Raw genomic sequence first — 24,393 nt, forward strand, 5'->3', positions numbered from 1 at the left:
ACGACGTAGTGTGTTACCAATTGTTTTCTTGGTGACTATGGTCCCAGCTGCCTTGAGATCATTAACAAGATCCTCCCGTGTAGTTCTGGGCTGATTCCTCACCGTTCTCATGATCATTGAAACTCCACGAGGTGAGATCTTGCATGGAGCCCCAGACCGAGGGAGACTGACAGTTATTTTGGGTTTCTTCCATTTGTGAATAATCGCACCAACTGTTGTCACCTTCTCACCAAGCTGCTTGGCGATGGTCTTGTAGCCCATTCCAGCCTTGTGTAGGTCTACAATCTTGTCCCTGACATCCTTGGACAGCTCTTTGGTCTTGGCCATGGTGGAGAGTTTGGAATCTGATTGATTGATTGCTTCTGTGGACAAGTGTCTTTTATACAGGTAACGAGCTGAGATTAGGAGCACTCCCTTTAAGAGAGTGCTCCTAATGTCAGCTCGTTACCTGTATAAAAGACACCTGGGAGCCAGAAATCTTGCTGATTGATAGGGGATCAAATACTTATTTCCCTCATTAACATGCAAATCAATTTATAACTTTTTTGAAATGCGTTTTTCTGGATTGTTTTGTTGTTATTCTGTCTCTCACTGTTAAAATACACCTACCATTAAAATTATAAACTGATAATTTCTTTGTCAGTGGGCAAACGTACAAAATCAGCAGGGGATCAAATACTTTTTTTCCTCACTGTATTAAAATAAATGCATTTTTAATTAATCAGAACTGCAGTTTGTCTTTCTGCTCTTTGCTCACGGACACAAACTCTGACCTACCACTCAGACACTTTCTGCAAAGAATTCAATCATTCAGAGCCTATATCTATGAGAATCTGAAAGGCTAAGCTCTTCCCAGTGGAAATCTTTGTGACAACGTAAAAAAGAATGTGAACGAACACTGCAGTCAAAGTGCAGAATATTGAGAGAAATATCAAATATTAGGCAGCTAGGAGCAGAATACAGGATAAAATCTGATGTACCTGACAATGGTTATATTTTCCTCTTTGTTCCAGTGAATCACACTTTCCAAACTCACAATCCTTGCCACACATATAATTACACATGACGTATTACTCCATTGATCTGTTTGACATCAGACATCTAGACATCAGTTAAAATAAATAATCACAATAAATTGCCAGTGACAGGATAAAACCTATGCAACACCATCTACATCAGATACAGTACACAGACAAGGGAAAAATAGCAAACTGAATTAAATGCAAAGGGAAAAAACTATGAATGAATGAATGAATAATGAGTACACGGAGGCAGAAGATAACAGAGGAAAACAAGTGATCATCTTAACAAAACAGTTCTTTTGGTCAGTATGCATTTCTTACAGATTAGATTGACGCTACACATTTCGTGCACCGTATGAATACAATAATGGAACAGGAAGCTGAATCTCAAAGACTATATTGCTCTGAACCCTGAATAAAACATATACTTGCAATTTCTAGAGTTCAGCTACACACCCCAAACAATGATGATTATTTTAAATTCTTCTTATTTTTTATATATATATATATATATATATATATATATATATATATATATATATATATCATTACCACTGTCAGCCTATATCGTTTCCACTTGCTTCTATCTACAGTTTCTCTTTTCCAATGTCACGCCTGCAAAGTTTATGATTTAATCTTCCCATCTTTTATGTGGTCATCTTTTAGGCTTTTTTTTTCTTTTCCATCTCTTGGTATCCATTCAATAGCTTCCTTTGTCCATCTTACATCTGTTCTTCTTGCAGTGTGTTCAGCCCATTGCCATTTTAACATTTTCACTCTTTCAATGATGTCATGTATTAGAAATATGTATTGTTAGTAATTAATCAATTTAGAGGTGAAATGGTGTGCTTTACAATACGGTATTATACCACATGCATGTTATAGAAGCCATATTTTGAAAACTAAGTATATATATATATATATACAGTGAGGGAAAAAAGTATTTGATCCCCTGCTGATTTTGTACGTTTGCCCACTGACAAAGAAATGATCAGTCTATAATTTTAATGGTAGGTGTATTTTAACAGTGAGAGACAGAATAACAACACAAAAATCAAGAAAAACACATTTCAAAAAAGTTATAAATTGATTTGCATGTTAATGAGGGAAATAAGTATTTGACCCCTTCGACTTAGTACTTGGTGGCAAAACCCTTGTCGGTAATTGGAGCTTATGGGGAGGGCTGGAAGAGAGCTGAGCAAGCACTCACCCTGGAATCAGCCTTCCTTAAATAATTGGCTACAGGTGTGGGTCATCAAGGGCGGGAATCAGACAGCACCTGCAGCCAATGTAATTGATTCTCTTCCCCCCTGCTACACCATTTAAGTGTAGTTTTCTTTTGTTTGGAGAGGGAGAGAGGAGAAGCAACCAGGGCTGCAGACTTATATTTTGGAACAGTGTTTGTTTATTTTTTTGTGTGTGTGGAGAGACTGGATATAACTTGGGACCAGTTGTTTTATTTTATTATTATTTTTTTTTTTGTGTGTGTGTAAACCCTCCTCAGCATTTGTCATTAAAAAAGACAAATAAAGAAATAAACCCATCCACTGTTGCCTTCGCTCTGGTGTCTACCTCCACTGTGTCCTGCCTAGGGAGCTGTGCTTGCAGCGTGAAAGGTCACAATACACACACACATATATATATATATATATATATATATATATATATATATATATATATATATATATATATATATATATATATATATGTGTGATTTGGGGCAAATAGCCTAGCAAACTACAAACATGACAATATTTGTTTTCACATTAAAATATAGATAAACATATTTTATTAACCCAAAACAGCTTCTTAAGTAGACAAATCCCATTACATATGATGGGACAATTTATTTTTTAAAATTGCAGACTGTGTTTAGGTTTTACTGAAGTGTCATATGAACCAGAGGGGGTCTGAAGTTTGCAGACCAAGAAAAAAATGTGTTAGTTGTGTTAGATAGGATCCAAGTGATGATTTTAAAAGCCACTGTAACCATGGAAAATTCATCATTGTCCATAAATAGATATTGTAATAAATCTTGAGCTTGAAATATAGATTATTTGTCATAATAAATGCTACATTAAATGCATCTATTAATTTTTATATTGATTTCACATTGTTTTATAATATTAAAATTGAAAAATCTAAACATGAATTCAGGGTCATTTCTGGAAAATGACAAACCAATAAATATTTAATTTCCTCAATTAAGATTACAAATACATATATTTATGGATTAGTTATATAATGAATGATGACTATTTTATTCATTTAATCAAATATTGATTGTGTAATAAAATCTTGTGTTTTTATACACTGTTGTCATCCTTTTAAGTTTAAGATTGATGGTTATGAATTCCAAAAGGACTATCTGTCTATCTGTATATGTATATGTGCTTTTATACATGTTTTTATCTGTACATGTTTAAGAATAAATAAGTGTAACTGTTGCACTCGTATCACAACATCTATAAATGCACATGACATCTGATATATCCTAAAATGAGTCTATTATTTATAAATCTTGAACAGAAAAATGTACAAAACAGTGCATTTCAACATGTCTGTCTGTGTCTTTATCAGGTTTAACAATTAAGTATTGGAGTTACAAAGTCACAGATGAAATTATGAAACTAATTTAAAAAGCCACTGTTACATTATGGTTTCAGTCTTATTTATATAACAAATACTGGTTGATAGTCATTATTTTCATCTGACATTCTTGGTTGTAAATAGCATATGTTTTTGAGCTGATATTAAAAATGTGCACCTTTAATTCAAACCTTATTTTGATAATTTATTTATCTTGTGTGTTTATTTTATTAATCTGTATTAAGGACCATCAATATTGTAAGCTTTACTGTACTTCATATCAATTCAAAAGGTAATATTCCAGTGTGTAATTAATTGCTTTTTTGATTCCTGCTTTTGAAGACTAAATAATCATGGTTATAGAAATTAAAGTGCAATCCACTGTGCTGTTTGATATGTGGTGATAAAAAGGACTGACTAATTGCATCCAATCAACACCAGAACAGTTGGAGCTGGCTCTAAACATGCAGATGATCTGACAAATCCAACAGTCTTCCACCATGCTTACAGTTCAAATAGCAAGTGCATTATTCATCCATGGGAATGGATATGTCCTGAATTCTATTTTTAATATTGTCACATAATAAAATATCTATGCACATGTAGCTGTACATTAAAATATGTATTACGTGTACAATAGACAGCACATTTAGCATGCATGATTTCTGTTTTGTCTTTGTTCTTATAAGTTAATGTGTAACATCATATCATTATATATATACACTCACCTAAAGGATTATTAGGAACACCATACTAATACTGTGTTTGAGCCCCTTTCGCCTTCAGAACTGCCTTAATTCTACGTGGCATTGATTCAACAAGGTGCTGAAAGCATTCTTTAGAAATGTTGGCCCATATTGATAGGATAGCATCTTGCAGTTGATGGAGATTTGTGGGATGCACATCCAGGGCACGAAGCTCCCGTTCCACCACATCCCAAAGATGCTCTATTGGGTTGAGATCTGGTGACTGTGGGGGCCAGTTTAGTACAGTGAACTCATTGTCATGTTCAAGAAACCAATTTGAAATGATTCGACCTTTGTGACATGGTGCATTATCCTGCTGGAAGTAGCCATCAGAGGATGGGTACATGGTGGTCATAAAGGGATGGACATGGTCAGAAACAATGCTCAGGTAGGCCGTGGCATTTAAACGATGCCCAATTGGCACTAAGGGGCCTAAAGTGTGCCAAGAAAACATCCCCCACACCATTACACCACCACCACCAGCCTGCACAGTGGTAACAAGGCATGATGGATCCATGTTCTCATTCTCTTTACGCCAAATTCTGACTCTACCATCTGAATGTCTCAACAGAAATCGAGACTCATCAGACCAGGCAACATTTTTCCAGTCTTCAACTGTCCAATTTTGGTGAGCTTGTGCAAATTGTAGCCTCTTTTTCCTATTTGTAGTGGAGATGAGTGGTACCCGGTGCGGTCTTCTGCTGTTGTAGCCCATCCGCCTCAAGGTTGTACGTGTTGTGGCTTCACAAATGCTTTGCTGCATACCTCGGTTGTAACGAGTGGTTATTTCATTAAAGTTGCTCTTCTATCAGCTTGAATCAGTCGGCCCATTCTCCTCTGACCTCTAGCATCAACAAGGCATTTTCGCCCACAGGACTGCCGCATACTGGATGTTTTTCCCTTTTCACACCATTCTTTGTAAACCCTAGAAATGGTTGTGCGTGAAAATCCCAGTAACTGAGCAGATTGTGAAATACTCAGACCGGCCCGTCTGGCACCAACAACCATGCCACGCTCAAAATTGCTTAAATCACCTTTCTTTCCCATTCAGACATTCAGTTTGGAGTTCAGGAGATTGTCTTGACCAGGACCACACCCCTAAATGCATTGAAGCAACTGCCATGTGATTGGTTGGTTAGATAATTGCATTAATGAGAAATTGAACAGGTGTTCCTAATAATCCTTTAGGTGAGTGTATATATATATATATATATATATATATATATATATATGTAAACTATGTAAAGTGCTATGCTTTTTTCCTCTTTAAAGTTAGAATGTGTACACAAGCACGCACGCAAGCACAAACACGGACTAACACACACGCACTCACGCATACACACATGCACTCATGCACACACTCACGCACACACAAGCACACAAACACATACGCACGCACAATGCAAGCCTATGGTTTAAATGGTTTTCCCTGTACAATGATATAGTACATGAGTTTTACAAGGAAGTTTAATTGGACACTTCTCTGACAATATATCAGACACCTATTATGAAAATGTTATTTGTTTACTGTTGATTCAGCTATGATGTGATTTAACAAAGTGATTAAATACATATCACCATTGGTTTTTAAGGTAACCAGAAGATGTGCATAATATGCACCACTACCATTAATTAGTTGAATATTTATTAATTTAATTTTGTCTGACATACAATTGTGTTTGAATCATTAACAATGGCTGCTTAATATTTCAAGCCAGTCTTACAATTTGTCTAATTATTAGTTTAAAATATTACAGAATATCATCTGTTTTTAATGGACTGTTTACAACAATGACAAGAAAGACAAGGTCAATGCAATCAAAGCCTAAGACTAAGCATTTTCTCTGAACTCTAATTTGACAGCTTTATTAAATATTGAAGTCATGTTAAAGAAAAGGTGAAAGATACAATTACACTACTCGCATATACAGTACACTAAATCATGTCTAGACAAAACACTGCAACAGTCCCCGTTAGTCTGTTGGGATTTTCTAAGAATGGAGGTCAGTTTTCACTACAGTCCTATGACAGAGAAGCCTGATTGCTTTTCATGATTAGGCTTCTAATGATCTGACTGCTACTTGATTTATTACTACTTCTTTTTACTTTCCTTTTGAATGGTTGAAGAAACTAACTTACATCAACTGTTGAAATGCTTTACAGTATACATCATTGAAGAGTAAGTTTATTTTGTTTTGTTTTTAATTTTTATATACTTTATTTGAAGCTCAAAGCTTTTCTTCAGCAAAACGCTTTGAAAGATAAGTCAAGATAATGTAGATCAAAGGTCTACATTACAATATGCCGAAACAGAATTAAACTCATGACAGGAAGGTACAGGGCAAGTGGCTTGTAATGTGAAATATCTCTTATTCTAAAAGTCCTTCATTGATGTCCATGTCACAGTGGCCCACAAGTGGAAAAAAAAACTAATAAATGGAGTTACCCTGTAGCTGTGAAATTAAAGAGAGGAGAAAATCTTTGGGTGAATAGGCAGAGAAGTCCGGCAGTTGCCCAACTGAGTGAAAGTAGGAGTTAAATTGTGTGAAAGACTCTATTGTAGCAGTCAGACACCCCCCCCCCCAAAAAAAAAAAAACACACCGCCCATCCGCCTTCTTAAATTAATTAATGAAATAATACTAAAAATGTAAAATACCACGTGGCGAGTCACTTGTATTGCACATTATGTAGTGTGCATTATTGATCTCCTGATGTGCACTTACAGATACAGTGCTAATAAACTGACAGGGCTGTATATCATATATTTCATAATATAGCTTAGGCTGTGATCCACATGAAATTAATTCACACTACGCAGGAGGGGGGGAAATCATTAAAGTTACAAACATTGGTTTGTTTAGCATGTGTGGGTTTACTGCTTTGAAAGAGCAGGTTTAAAGCACACTTCATTCCCAGTGGGCCCTTTCATCAGTTTGTACAATGAAGAAGCACTTTCCTCCCCTTTCTTATTCTTGAATTGTTTTCCATGTTTATTTGTAGGTCAACTATTCAGTTCTAAATTAAGAAATTAATTTGTGCAACACCCTGAATGGAAATATAATATGTTTTCTCCTGCAGTTATATATGTTATTAAAATCTGTGCAGGTGTTTATACTGATTGAACTACATTTGCAATGTATTGGTAATATCCTTTAAATAACAAAAACATAATTTTGATTTTAACAACAGGTAATTGTATTCAGATTAAACATTCTGCATTGTATATATAATGGAAAGTCATGGAAAGTGTGGCACGTGGCTAGTCTTATTGTGATTGGTTAGCCTGTAAGGTTTCACAGTTCTGCACATCTTCAGCTCTTTAAAATTATTTAGTGGTTTTATAGTCATCCTGTGCATTGTGCACTTTTTATATTCCTCAGCCTTAGAGGAAAATGGTAAAACTATAATCTTCTAGAACAATCTTTCAGGTGTTAACTGCAGTAGTTATAAGAGTATAATGCCCTGGTAGGGGATGGATAATGCAACTTTAATGGGAGAGATCACAGCTCTAGCCGACTTTTCAGAAGTCAAGTAGGGTGATATGAAATGAAAATATGGGAATAACAACTGGAGCAAAAAAGCCAGGAAGAGGAATTTTTTAAAAGGCATCCCCTGCAGAAAGACTCTGCAGGCCTCCTCTTTGATCTCTACTGATGGTTTTTAGTAGAATTACCTTATCTCTGATGGCAGCTGTCACTTTACTTAAACCTGTATTCATTTCTTTGTGTTGCCTGCATCCCTTGTGCTCATGCACAGTCTCTCGCCCTGAAAGCGCCCAGAAGCTTCCTAAAGTAAAGGAAGGAGGGGAAAAAAATGAAAATCATCTAAGCTGTGAGGTTTAAAGTATTCTGCTGGAGATTTTAAAAAGTCTGTTAACATTATACACCTGTTAACAAGGTGCTCATGTTTCTAACTCTTTGGGAAACAGTAATCACATTACCACCATGGATATCCATATCCACAAGACAAGTGAAGTTTACAGTTATTTGGTGATATTGGTTGTGGGAAAAATAATATATCTATAAGAAAAATGTCAGTCCTGTTTTCGTTACAAATTAACATGCTTTTCTCGCCTCGAGCTCAACTTTGTTGTCTGACCAACTTATTGGTACATGAAATTAAACGTTGTCTCCAAACCCCCAAGGTGGCTCCAACACCAGATAAGTTGCAGAAAAGAATAATGACCCAGGACTCGGGGGTGTAAATCAACACAGACAGGCTTATGTGAAAGCAAGAAAAAAATGTTACATGCAAATCAGAGGCAGCAGAAGTGGAAATATAGTTTGTTTATTTATTTATTTATGTATTTATGTGCACAAGCAACTATACCACACGGAAGCCTGCTAAACAACTGATCGGTCGCAAATCTCTCAGCTTGTACAGTAGTTATCACACCCTGTGAACCAGAAATTAAAACTGTTATTAGAGGTTATCTCTTTCAGATGAGGTCTAAAATGGAGGTCCTGTCTATTTGTCTATTTGTGATAACCCTGCTGTCCCTGTTAAAGTGTTTTTCCATTATAGACACAGGTCATATGCCACTGTTTAACTATTAAAAATCTATGGAACTTTCTGAGGTCAAACAAACCACTTATTCAAATCAGTTATCATAAATATTTGATTGCACGGCTGCTTTCAAGTCATCTATGAAAGTGTGAGCAGGTGTGTCGGAGGTTATTGTGTGGACTAAGTTGCCATTAAATATAAAACTATTCAGGACAGGCTGTAAAAATGTCCATGTGGACCTTTTCCTTTGAATAATAAAGGTTACATTTTTGATGTCTCCACTGACTCTATTGTGCCTCTGCAGTGATTCCCCATTGATAGCGTCTTCTGTGGTCAAGTACTGACATGGTGTGGTGTGCTTATTTTAATTGGAAGTATAGCTTGTATGGAATTGCATTACAGCTTCCCTGACAATTGACAGGAAACTAATGTGTTGTGTATGTTTTGTTAATAAATTGGGGTTGTGGAATAAACTGACCTTTCCCAACAATGACAGAATTCATCCTGTTTTTTTTTTTTTCTTCTTTCTATTTGTCCGTTGTGAGCCCGAATCAGCTAGGTTTGCATTATAGGTTATAGTTTCTCGTAGACCATTGTTGTTCTGTGATTCCTTACATTTAGATAGTAGTGTTTTTGTGTGTGTAAAATGCTTATTTTGTGTCAGCACACTTTTTAAATAGGAGGATATGATAATATAGTACTAGTTCAATGATCTATCATCTCTTTTTGTCTTGCTTGCTGTGTTAAGAAAATGTTAATTCAAACTTTTTTTCCTAAAGCCTCAGTAGTAAACAAACAGAGAGGAGTCTGGGAAGGACAATCATTCACACGCAGTCCCGTGTTCACAATTGTTCTTGCATTCCATGAAACTAGTCCTTGGCACACTTCTCGACAATCACATGTGAGAAGCCTGATCAGAATCCGTTTCTCTCAGACGCATTTGAATGACAAATTAGAAATTTAAACAGAGCTGCAGTGTGAGAGTCACTCATATTGTAACACATATCAAAGTACACTATATGCATCAAGGAAGAAATTGAATCACAGGAGTGTGCAGGTGGTAGGAGCTACTTCTTTAATACATATATTTTTAAAGTAATTCACAGACAAAATGAATGGGAGGACAAGGCAGAATGTTAAATTATGCAGTGATGAAAGGAAAAACAGTGCTGGGAGCATTATATACTGTTCAAGCACAAGATGAGGAAGCCAGCCTAGCACCCAGACAATTTTGAAAAGCTTTTTATAAGGAAATGTAGTGCACCTATCTATGTAATATAATGCATACCAAATAAATATATCTATATGCTTCCTGTTTTTATTTCCACCTTTTTATTATATAACCATGAATATAAATATTTTTCAGTTGAGATGCATTTCATTTGACAGTTTTCTATAGTGTTCTTAAAAACATTCCTGAAATGCATTGACTCTACTATAAAAGGATTTATCGTTTTGTATTTTCTTATACAGCAACTGGCCTTGTTTGGAAACCCTGAAAACTGGCATCATGAATATCAAACACTGGGATTTGAGCTTTTTAAACACATAATATACCATGCAGTTGCCTCAAAAATGTGCACCGTTTTATATGCTAAAATGTTGTTAGAGCAGAAAGAACTGCATGCCAAGCTTCATTAATGAGATTATACTGTCCTTATTGTGGAAGTCAGTGTGTGTTAGGCCAAGCTAATCTTTAGCAAGAATAAGCAACTCTTACTTACAGTAGGTGAAGATATATTTGCTTAAAAAAATTACTTAGTTGATTGATTTTTACTGTAGCTCAGAATATATGTATTTTGTTTAGTTTTTGTTTTCTTTTCCCAGATTTCTTATAACTTTACAGTTCTTAAAGATACAATACAATACAAGACTTTAGGGGTGTTTAATTACTAAACAACATTTAAATGCATTCTTTGCTACTTTAAGATAGGGATGTGATGGATCTGTCGAATGCGGATTTTAAAGCATCAAATCCGTGCAGATGCGGATGTGAATACGGACGTAGTGTATATAGTTGAGGGGCAGTTTGTATTTGCCAGTATTACTGTAAAAGTTTGCTATAGTTTATATATATAAAAAAATATATTTAACACATTTTATTAAAATGCTGCAAATGTGAAATAGAGCTGAAATAAACATCTGCTCATAGTCCTAAAATTGAATGTAATGGAGTACTTTTATTACTATTATTTCACTTTTCAAACTATAACAATTGCATGAGTCTTCAGACATTTTGAATTAAATATTCAGATGCAAAAGTTACTATTGAACATGGTTTCTTAAGTTCTTAACATGCATCTAATACCATAATTTTTAGTCACTTTACTACTCAGTACATATAGTTTAGTAGTTGTAAATTAAATTTCAAAAACACATGCTGTTCTGCTTTATTAGACAGTAGCTACTGCTGCCATGAGCATCATTGGGGGAGTTCACATGCAGTGGTTTTAACTCGTGAAGTGATGATGCGCATGCACCACCATCAGTTTTTCAGCCAAGAAAAACTGCCGCGGAAAAGAACAAGGTCAATCCCAAATACTCGAGTAAATTATGTAATCATTTTGAACAAATTGAAAAGCACTCCCTTTCCACATGTAAACAGCATTAATCACATATTCTTAAATGACCGCATTATAGAACTACAAGATTTCTTGGTAAAGTAAGTTGCTGATGGACATTTCATGTTAGCAACACTGTATATTATGTTTTTTTTTTCTTTTTTCTTTCCTATTATCATTATAATGTGGGTCTGTTGTGCACTGTTAGGTACTTTACATTGTGTTGTAATTCTACCATTAAAACACTTACATTTACACCTTGCTGGCTTCATCAGTGATGTGAAAAACCACTCGGGTAAGATCAGTAAAACAAAGTATTCAAGCCACAAGGCACAGCTGCACACTGTTGAATTTGAACATGTTGTCACATGACAGCCATGGATTCCGGGATTTAAGTGTTTAAGTGTTATTCTTGCGCATGTAAACCAGCCTTTCTGGCATTTTCCTGCAAAAACTGCATTAGAGCTGTACTAGAGCTAGTTTACAGAGTAATGTTAAAACACACAAGTGAACACATAAATGCCACTAGCAACACTGAAACACATTCACTGTGTACAATGTACAGGGTGGTACACATACATACTGGTTCATTGTCCACCACAACAGTTCGTTCAGTTCGTGGAATTATAATAGTTTCATAAACATTTGTAGTTACCATTAGTGTAATGGTAGAACAAAGGAGTGAGTGTTGCACACACTGTTTATATGTGAATTGTTACTTTAATAATTATTACTTATTTTCATCATATTATTTCAGACAAATACATCTAGTAAGGAAATGTTTTAAATACATTAATAATTTAAAATATTTAGAATTGAGAAACATGAGATTGAAGGAGTGGCACCGCTCTGCCCCGCTCCACTTTACCCCTGTGTCAGACTTCCACCTTGAATGGATTTTAAAGCGCTCTAGTGAGCATTACACCCCTGGTCACCTCTGTAACAATCACATCATCCCTTCTCTCTCTGAAATACAATCTGGAACATGTGTTGCAATGGGAAGACACAAATATTTTGCTACAAATTTGAATTTGTTTGGTTTAGAATTCAATGGAGTTTGGACTTGGAAAAATGTGCGAAGTCACAACCCTGCTTTAAGATATCTAATTAAAAAAAAAACACACAACACCATAATGAATTCTAGTGAAGTAATGCATTCAACTTTAAATTCATACATATTTGGCACTAATTTAGTACCTTTGATGTATTGCAGTAGCTTTAAGTTGTATATGCATTGATTCATATCAATTACATGCTTACGCACCCCTCAAAATATAGTCCTACTCAGTTACATGCTCGTTTTCAATTATTAGCTTTGGGTTTTGATTGTATATACGGCAGAGGAAAAGTAATCTGCACTTTTACAACGTGATTTAAAACAGTGTGCAGCAATACAAGGTCATTCCATGAATTTAAACAGTATTTGTTAAGGGTAGTTTTTTTTTTAGCATGTAAATGCTACACTGAGCACCCATCCCAGATCCTGCTGAGCTGGGAGCACAATAACACGAGTTATTTTTCATTGTTAGCATTGTGAAGCTGCACTGGGCATGCTTCCAGCTCACACTGCTGTTCAGAGTGAACAAGGTTTTAAATGCAAAATTGATACATTCCTTACTGTTTAAACCCACCTAGGGTTACAGCAGCATTTGTATACATCTGGGTGAATTGTGTGCGCGTGTGTGAGAGTTCATGTTTTTATTTGTTTGTTTTGATTGTCTGGTCCCAATTAAAATTTAAGAGATATATTTTTAATGTGGAAGTTCAAGAGCTTAGTCATGTAACAGATTGCCTACAAGCATCGACTGCACAGCAACCACCGTCCAGGTTTTGGTCTGTGGTGTACCAGTTAAAGCAGGCATAGGAGGGGCTCGCCTGAGTCACAACACATAGCAGCCCAAAAGCAGCTTTTTTAGGCAGTACATTCACCAGTTCCCATGGTAATGGCAATATCCCATCACCCTTTGGGTAGTACTCTCGACTCTAAAGATTATTATTTACTTGATAGATTTAAGAGACCTGTAGAGTCTGTAGGATTTGACGTTCTAGTGCCTGATTTTGCTACTCTTTGCTGCAGAGTGGTTTGTAGTAAACACAATTGTGAGTCTAGAAACCTTCTGACTGGGCTATAATTATTATAATTTTTGTAATGAATGTTAATAATGCAGTACTGTATTTTTCTAAAATCCCATTTAAACTTAAAACCTTGATGGCCAGGTTTGGTACATTATCCTGTCACATGATATTTGTTGTTACATATCAAGATGATAGTCAAGGTAGAATTAGAAAATGCAGCATATGCAATGGCATATGTTCAATTAACTTATTCTGTGATTTTTTTCTTCTTTCAGAATGAAAACTCTGGATCTTGAGGAATGGGACTTATTACCTTCTGCAATGGAGTGCATAGAACTAATGGGGTTTAGCTAAGGTAACAGAAGTCATGATAAAATATATAATCTGGCAGCCTTTGGGTGTTTCTTTCATGGCTGTGGAACGGTCTTGCCACTGCCACTGCAATGTGAAGAATTCCTAAGATAACAAAAGCTATTTGTCGCTGGTTCGGTTCATATTCAGGGACAAATATCACTTATTTGTTACAGATAGCATCACTCCACTATTTCACAAACCCTGTGAAATAATAGATGTCTATCCACATGAATTCTGAGTGGACATAATAGGAGTTCATACAAATACTGAGTGAATAACCCAGGGCCAGAATGTGGTGTACAGTTAGTTAAATTTGTGAGAGTGAATGTATGTATATCTTTTTTTGTTTCTCTCCTCCCCCGTCTTTGTTTATTTATTAATGCACATATGTTTTCTGGATTCAGAGTTGCTACATGCTCTTTCCTTAATATATCATTGTTATTAGGCTTTTTATTATACTCTGAAGCTTTTCTGTTTTCTTGAAAATGGGACAACATATTGAGTTTGTGAACCAATTTTACTGTACTAGTACATGTTGATGTATAACGGATGTGGTATTGTGAGAATCCATATATAGCCTATGCATTAATTGTGCATTTCCAAGAAATCACTACATACTTTACTGATAAGCCACTATCAAAAAAGGAAAGTTTCATAACAGTTCAAAGAAAATTGCAGTTTTTGCTAAATTATATAAGCACATTAGCCTACATGAGAATTCCTGAAAGTGGTGCAATGAAGTATTTGACGTAAGTAAAACACTCTACATAAGACAAAGATTTCATGTTCAAGTTCTGTGATGGTAAAACATATTTAATTCAGTACATCTCTGTAAATCTTTCTTCTTATGGATGTGCCAGTTAAATTAATGTAGGAATGTAATTGAATAGGGTTAAAAAAGGAAAAGTTTCACAAAAAACACAAATTTCACAGCACATCTGAGCTACAGAGAATAAAGGGTCTTATATTTTGTTTTACTATTTTCAACAGTGCAAACAGCTTCAAAATGTATCTTAATGTTTTCATTAATATATATATATATATATATATATATATATATATATATATATATATATATATATATATATATGTAAAGGGACATTTGGACTAAATTGGTGATTTGTTTTGTAAGGTTATAAGTTAAATGTAAATAAATATGGTTAAATGTGTAGATATGGTTATATCACTATTGGTAAACAAAGATGAACTAGGTGGACAGTATTTTACTGTTGGACATGCAAGTGAAAAATACTTTACTGTGCTTCTGTTATGTTTGTGGTTTCAGTAGGAAGAAAGCCACAGTTCATTGCATAAAGACAGGAGTTGCATCCTGTCATAAACCTACAAAAAATCTATTTTGTCTGCTTAAATCACTCTGTGCCCAATAAGTTGTTAGCAAGTGGACAAATGGTTTGTGTGGTACTAAATGTTTGATGCTTATTAATGGGTTGTTAGGTAAATGGAAGTCATCACAGAATGGTGTTAATGGTTTTACAAATTGAGGATGCATATATACACATCACCATTTGTATACATAATTTATCTAATACTGGGCTCTTAGCAATGCAAGTGAACACTTTCTGGATTGCTTGGATTCATTAAAGAAGGATATATGTGGCTTTTGTTCCCCAGTTTTGGTTGGGGGGTGGCAGAGAGGGGGGGGGGCAGTGGTAGGAGGTAGTTAGTAGTTGAGTCAATTAGCCAATTACCAATTAAGTAGTCATTAAAATACCCAGCTTGAGAAAATGTAGGGGGGGGAAAGTTCTGTTAATGCAAGAGAAGATGAAGACAAATCAAAAATGATGATGATTGAACTAGACCAAATGAGAATGTGTCTTCTAGATCATTCTGAAAGTAGGGTAGATTATGGACATGGCTGTATTTGTATTTTTTTGTGTGTGTGTCTCAACTGACAAGCATTTCATTACCCAAGCATGCTATTCACAACATGCCCCCTCTGGCGCAGCACAAGGGGTTTTACTCTGTGTTTTTAATTGATGGCTGCTTGAGTTAAAGTACAGTGGCCTATAGGCATCTTTGGTAGATAAATTCCATTCACGGATGCCATGGTAACAATATAGGCCCCTCCCCCTTTGGGAAGTATCCTCTCCTCGAAAGATAACTGAGTCACATTTACTCACACATTTCTTAAGTCATTTTTTTGGGACTTTGCATCAGGTAATTTAAGCAACGTCTGTGATCCCTCAACTCCCACTGATGTATTTTAAGTTCTTCAGTATAACCATAGAAACAGAATACACCTAAAAGTGAGAAGTAGGTCTGGCAATCTCATTATGCCTGGGGTAAAGCTTAAGTCTGAGTGGCAGTTTGTCTAATCAATAATGTAATTTTCAATCATTGGATGAAGGGAAATTGTCCCGCATTCACGAGATAACAGCAGATGTATTGACATGGGACAGTGATTTATGATTTTCCAATGTGACAGACTCCAATATTAAATTCGCAAATCACATCCTAGCAGGCCAAACTAATTCCATTGCTATTCGCATCCAGCTGAGACCTATCACAAGTTCTTTGCCCCCCCTTGTCCCGCCACCACAACTTAATTCTATGAAGGGAAGAAAAATAAATGAATTATGCAATGAGAGAGATTGATCTTATTGATTTTCAGGTGGTTACACTTTTCTTTGTCGCTCAGACTGTCAACTTATCATGTGCTCTTGTCACAGAAAACTAAATGTTAGTCCTCAAAGTTTTTCTTTGCTGAATTAATAAATGTGACACCAATTATATGCTGTTGTGCAGCGTAGGAACCGTACACAATTCTGGGGATTCCTTGATTTGGCATTTGACTCATTGTAGTTAAGTGGGCTGTTTGAGCTAGGTACTCTGTCAGTAGATTTAAAATTATTTACATTATTTCTCAGAATGATAAGAATTTGAAAATACAAAAAGCAAAATCCTTTGTTATAGTCCTAAGTACATGTGGAGAGAGAGAAGCTCTACTGTAGGCTACTTTGGCCTGGATGAATACGCCTGCCAAATGGAGCTGTAATTATAACAAGTCTTTTGCATCTTAATGTGTTACTGGCAATTCCAATTCAATTATTAAATCAGATCTTAAGGAATACGCTTACACTATCAGACTTACTGTGTAACAACTGTTCTTCTCTGAAAGAACCAGAAAGATAAGACCTGGTATCAGATGTTGGTCAGAATCAATACTGGCCTTATTTTTTTTGTTGTGAAATTAGTATTTGGTCTTGAAAATGCAGCCTTGCCCTTTGTTCTTTTCCAAGGGTTTTTGGCAGAAACAACATTTTATGAACCTCTCCCCTCAATGTGCATACCCTCCTTGACTGTGGAAACCAAGCAATTATTTATTTATTATCCACTGCACTTCACCTGCTGTGGGGTTCATTCCTTGGTATGAACAGCTCACTGCACACAATGTCAAAGGCAACAGCTCAGTGCTTATTAGTATCTCTTTGATCCCCCTCAGAAAGTAATATATAAATAAGAGTTCAGTCCTTTATTTCTCAAGAAGTTTGCTGAAAACATATCAATTTTGTACTAAGATACAAAAACAAACACAAAAAACTTACTGGGGGAACAATTTTTGAAAATTCACATTCTTGACATATATTCATTTTTTTCTGTGATAAAACATGGATGTTTACCAATACAACATTAATTTATCCTACAGCTGTCATTACTATGGTCAGTCAGGGTGAATGACAGAAGTCTGACCTACAGGGCTACAGAAACTGACTATTGAAAGGAAATGCCACAGCTGTAATAAGTATTACATTGAGAAGGATATACACATTTTGTCTGTTGGGTCACATGGATAATGTTCCCAAAATATTCAGTCTAAATTATTTATTCATATGAAAATGCATAACCTTCTCAAAGGAGAATTCAGCAGAGGAAGTGTTTTCCTACAATTTAACTTTTCTCATCAAAATATCCTCCCTTGTTAGTTATCAAACCTGCATATACTCTAGATGCTCTGTAGTACAATGCCATCTTTTTCTCTAAGTTCAGTCCTAATTTCCCAGGACATACAGAGATAAAAAGACAAACAAACAACAACAACCAAAACATTATGTATTGCATATGGGAAATTGGGACTAAGAGATATTTTTTTTATATTTATGTATTTATTTAGATTTTACTTTCATTAACCATTAGTCAGCTAGAAGAGCAGTTAAAGAACTACATCAAGAAATGCAATAATTAGAGAGTCTCATTAACATTCTGGTCATTATAAAATAGTATTTAAAAAATAGTTGGATGATAACGCTGTCTCCAGTACAGTTTTTTTTTTTTTTCACTTTGATTTTATTTATTTATTTATTTATTTATTTATTTATTTATTTATATATATGTCACTCAGTCTTGCTACCTTACTTGACATAACCTACATGTGTAGACCTGTACATTCAGAAAGCATTCATCAGTTGATTTCCCATGTGCCATTCCAGAGGAACATAGATAATTAATATGAAAATATTTGCAAGTTGCTTACTTTATTGTAGCCCCTCAAGAGACCTAAAGCCTAAAGAGGTAGGTGAATTTTAATATTTTCATTATATGCAACCTTTAACTATGCAAAGATATCTGCATGAAGCAGTTCAGTCATTAATAAGTAAGAGTAACTTGCTTGGGTTGGTTAAGCATAATAATATTTATAATAATAATTAAAGGAATAGTTAAATAATCTTAACATGTTAATGTATCATTGTAGAAACCTTTAGTTAATTAATGCATTACACTAATCATTAGAGTATCTGCTTTCATACATTCATCACTTCCAAAATTCTACAAAACACACAGGCGTCTTATTGATTGAGAGCAATGTCTCCTGGGAAAAAATCCTTAATACTGCAGAAGTCCAGAGCTAAAGCTTTTCACTGCTTAAGCTGTCGATAGAGTTGAAAGATTTGGGTATGTATTTCACATTGATATAAGCAAAGTCATTGGATTTTCAAATGTGTCTGTGCATTGTTTTTTGACTCTATATTGTCCAGATATACAATAGCAATTATAGGTGTGTCATATTGCCTGTGATGATGTAGTGTATCTCAGAAATTCTCAATATGTAAAGACTACTACTACTTCCAAAGTAAGTCACTCACTATTACTAACTTAGGAAAAACAGGCCCATAATGTAATTGTTATGACAGGATCCAAAAAATATGTACATAGATATATTTCTTTGCAGTATATAGGCCTATATATTGTCTGAGTTGGGGTGGGATTAAGTGTAGGATTTTGGTCTGTGTTAGGGCTGGAATACTTTGAAATGATCCACTGTACTTATAGGCAAAGGGCAGTGCCAACAATTACTGTAGCAAAAGCAGTGGCTCATGCACATATATGAACAACAGGAGTGCTGAATTACTGTTGCAGCATATGGCCTAGATCCTCATATGTCCTTGAATTTAAGCTAAAACAGAAGACTTTGTACACAAGGTGTAGAACGAAAGATTCCATTTATGCAAAAAGGAACATTTAGTTATAAAACTGCTGGAAACTCAGTGCTGTTTGGCATTAATGAAACTCCTTCTTCATGTTGAACAAAGCATCAATACTCTGTTTCAAATTACACAGATGGTTATGTCAATTTATTTCCTCCATGAAACTCAAGCTGGGGCCTGGAAGAATTCAATGTTAAGACAGTGGGGGGATGCTTAATTATGAAGTACAGAATGTAAATGTAAAAGACTATGGCACTATCATTTCTGTTTTCTACTGTGCACCAAAATATGTTCTGCCCTTACAAATACATCCATTCATAAATAAAGTAAATGACCTTCTAGTCACAGAAATGGTAAAGAAGATGTTACAAATACGGCATTGTAAAGGTTGTTCGAATCATACAATGTTACTTTCCTGCCTACACGCATTACACAGTAGCGGTATATCAATGCTTTGCACCATTACCTTGCTCTTAGAAGAATTTAGGCCTAGAGTTGCATGACTGTGACAGTTATTGTTTGCTTTCTGCATGCTTTTATTCATTGAGTAGGTCACTGATTATGTTTCATGAAAACATTGTTTAATCTGTTGACCTTTACCATGTCTCACAGCGGGACAAGCACACTCCATTAAGTGGCTTTGAAAAACAAAGCACACACTTATAACCAAACAAATGTAGGAAGCAAATTTAAATGATCATTATAGCAGACGTCCTTGAGATCTTTTATTTGAAGAATGACACCATGCCAGAAAGATATATCTGTCTGAAGTCTGAAAATCAATAAACTTAACAGAAGTGTTCTTCTTGAATTGGGAGAATGTTTAGATTGCTTTGAATATGTTCTTTCAGCAACAAGAGGAGTTTTTTTGCACATTACATTACATTATATTGAGTCGAGAGGTTTTTGTAAGAAACAAAATAGAACAGTAATATCTCATTTGATCTGATTTGAAACACAATGAAGCAGATTGCTTCTTTCACATATTTTGACCATAAATAAAGCATTTCTAGTTCAAATCAGTGAAACTAGTTTTCAAAATGCTACAGGATGAGATTTTTATTAAAATGGAATATAATCTGTAATCCTTTATAGCATTGTGGCTTGGATTTGTCCTTAGCTTTCCTCTATATCTGTTAAAAATAATAATAAAAAACAACTTCAGGAATGAATTACTTTTGTTCTGAATACAAACAGTAGAGATTTAAGTTCAACATGTCAGTTAGCTTTCAATGGATCACTCCTCTGTGCACCACAAAACATTTTTTGAAAACCATAGGTAAGTAGAGATTACAAGTTACACAGCTTATTAACCATTGTAACTCAGCATTGCCAGACAGCCTCCGTGCTGCAGCAGTTACTTCCTTTCCAGGGAGAATGGAACCAATTATATTTTATTAAAAACAAATGGAGACAAGCACTATCCTGGGAAGATCTGTTCTTCCCATTTAATTATTAAACCAATTAGAAGAGCTATAAACCTTTTTCAGAGAATTTTCATATCAGGAAATGGCATTAGAGCTTGGAAATGTGTGTGTGTGTATATACGCTACTGGTCAAAAGATCTAGAACACTCCCCTTTTTCCAGTTTTTATTGAAATTTAAGAAATTCAAGTCCAGTGAATAACCTAAAACGGTACAAAGGTAAACGGTACAAAAACTGAAAAATAATGTACATTACAGAGTTATATACTGTGTTACTACACCCTCTTAAGCATTATTTGGCAGTGTTACACACATCTCCTCTGCATAGAAGTGACACTTTATTCCTACAATGCGCACATCATTTGAAAGCTTGTTCTCTTTGCTACCAGCGCGTTTCATTCTCAAACACATCCGATTTACAGTTTCAGTGTTGCCCGTCTCATTCAGACGGTCACAGATCACTTAGTTCGATCGGATTTCTTTGCAAATAGGCTTGTTTTGTTCAGAATAACCTAACGATTAATCCAGCATATATTATTTGATGTTCTATTAAACACAGAGGAGTTAATATGTAATTATGGAAAATCATTGTGTATTTATATATATTTTCTGAGATTTTGCATTCCTACTCAGACCAAGTTTCCCCCACCCCCCCATTTCAGAATGCAGAAGGGGGTATACAAAATTTTTACATTAGAGAATGCTTCATGTCGTTAGAAAGCTGAGAGTCTCAGCTTTCATGGGATATCAAACACTTGGCAAACAGCACAACAGTGACGAGTACACATGGGATTAAAGAGAAATACAGATTTGGTGCCCTTATAAGGGTGACAGAGGGGTTTGTCAGCCTAAGGGGATATATTTTGTTAAACAAAATTATTCCATGATTTGTTTATTTTTATTTGTAATTGTTTATTTTCTTCTATGCTTTAATTCCAGAGTACATTGAGACATTAAACTGCGTAAATTTCAATAAAAACTGGAAAAATTGAGGTAGTGTATAGTCAAACATATAATAGGTGACATTTTCCCATCCTGGACAGGGGAAAGCTGAACAACAGGACATGTTTAAAGTTTGTCAGATTCAAATCCTGAAGGTCTGAACTCTCTTAATAACAATCAGTCAATTAGCAGACACCGAAGCAATATACTGAGGGGGTGAATGATGCACTAGCAACTGCAGCAAAAAAACATATAATAGAATTGTATAGAGTTTTATTTAATCCAAAGGATAAAGAGGGCAAAGAGGTTAAATAACTTGTTCAGGCTAACAGAGGGTTATACAGTATGTCAGACTAAGGGCCGGGGTTTGAACTGCTAACCTGCTGGTGCCAAACCATTCACCTTAATACTGGGTCACCAAGCTACCCTCCAATTATATTTGAACAGGCTGTATATTGCTTCATTTAATATGATACAGTGCTGATAACAGTACCCAGAAAGGTTTGGAATACATTTCCTGTCTTCTAATATTTCAGTTAATGAGTTCATTATCATCATTACTAACACAGTCAATGAGTGATTTACATTGAATATGAAATTGTCAAAAGCATCTTAAATATTGCCAGTACATTGAAACACTGCTATCATCTATGGGATTGGAAACTCATTACATCAATTCAATTTAGTGTTCCGACAGTTAGGGCGAACACCTAGTGAAGAAAATTTGGGGGCAGATCATTGATGGAATTGCTTTTTTCACAGAGTTCATCTTGTGAAAATATTGAAAGGTGTTATTTTGTGAGCTCTGGGGAGAGGACCACTAATACCGAGCTTCTTTCTACCAATCAGCAGTGATGCTGTGCAGAGAAACTTATTTTAAAGTTGACTAGGACTGTGTATTTAATACAAGCACGTCACAACATCTCGTGAGGAAGCTTATTGTTTTCCATTTTCTAATTGTTATAATTTATTTTCTGATTGACACAGAAAGTTTACTCCACAACTTGACCTGTTGTTGTTGTTATTATATTATTATTATCATCATTACTACTACTGCAACTACAGCTACTAATAGTAGTAGTTCTACTACTGCATCATGGTGTCATAAGTTGCAATGTACAATATGAAATTGTGAGGATTGCAGACTTTAATGACACTATAGTCAGAACAGGTATATTTGTTTTCATTGTATTCTTCAAAATGTATAGATATAGAGTTCAAGCATTAAAAGCTCTGTTATCTCTTCTTCTCATTATTATCTGAGGAGGAATTAAATAACACCAATGCTATCATTATACCAACCATATATATTAAACAGAAAATATGAATTATAAAGCTGTCTTGTTCTCTGGGGATTGTTGTTGTGTGTGTTGTTATTATCATTGTATTTATTGGAGCCAGATATCTCTCTAACCTGTAATTTACACAAGTATTCCATAAGGAATAGTGACGCACTAACCTGAGATACATGCCAAATTGAGACATGTTCCAACTGAAACTGTCTGAAGGCACACTACTGCAATAATAGAACATTTAAATGTGCCCCTACCCTGCTGGTTTTTGTTCCAACCGAGCTCTCAATTACTTAATTGAACCCTTCATTTTCTAAATCCAAGCCTTTTAATTATTTTTTGTTTTAAGTATAGAATTGTATAAATAACTTGTTAAAGAACCAACTATTTAATTATATAATTTAAAAAGTAAAATCTAAGAAGATTGTTACTTAAATTATGTTTCAATTAAGTAAAAGAGACCTTGGTTGGAACCAAAACCAACAGGGTAGGGGGTCCTCCAGGGCCCGAATTTATATAAACAAGATTTATTTCTCCAGATTCTCATTGGTGCTTCGGTTGTTTTAGACAGTAATCCCACACAAATCAATCAATCAATCAATGCATTTGATATTCTTATTTGAATAGAACAAACAGCAAAGGAAGTATGGATAAACTAATTTCAGTTTAAGATCTGTGAAACACTGTATTAATGTCTTGGAAGGTTTCATTGAAGTTTGAAAGACAAATCCTATTTTCCTACATCCATATTAATCTATCAAACCAACAACAAACCTGTATCAATTGACCAAATCAATCGGTCTAGCTCAGCATAAAAGATGAGTGTAAATCTTTAGTGAAGTCAATTCTAGCACGTAAAGTGTATCCCTCCACATCCCTCACACTATATGGGCATCGCATTACCTCATCATCAATTTTTACTTATTCACTTACTCAGATGAGAGGGAACTGTGCACCCAGCAGGCCAGGATTCAGATTCCCAAACCAAGTGGGTAAGAGGTCTACATGAATAAACATAACACTCAATTCTCTACCTAATTAATGGTATTGACACAGTCTCTCAAGCTTAAAATTGCACAAAACTGACAGAGATACAAAACTGACTTCAGGTTCAGTCCAGGCGGCATATTTCAGAAGCAAAATGCCAAAATGAGTTTCAGACAGAATTAAACTTATGTCTTGTCAGCTAGATCATGACTGTAATAATTGTGTTAATTAAAGGTGATTAAAAAGGGAAGAAAACAACTGTTTATTTTGCTTCCATTGCTGTCCAAAGTATATCAGTAGACACATTAATAAACAGATGGGTGGCTGCATGGGCAAATATCCTTTCAGCTAAATCAATCTCATCCAGTGTGCCTATTCCAGTTTTTACACCCGCTATTATACAAGAAAACTGATTAAGGAACACCGTCCAAAGCACAGAAACTTAGGC

Source organism: Amia ocellicauda, chromosome 3 (genome assembly GCF_036373705.1).
Source record: "Amia ocellicauda isolate fAmiCal2 chromosome 3, fAmiCal2.hap1, whole genome shotgun sequence".
Taxonomy (NCBI): domain Eukaryota; kingdom Metazoa; phylum Chordata; class Actinopteri; order Amiiformes; family Amiidae; genus Amia; species Amia ocellicauda.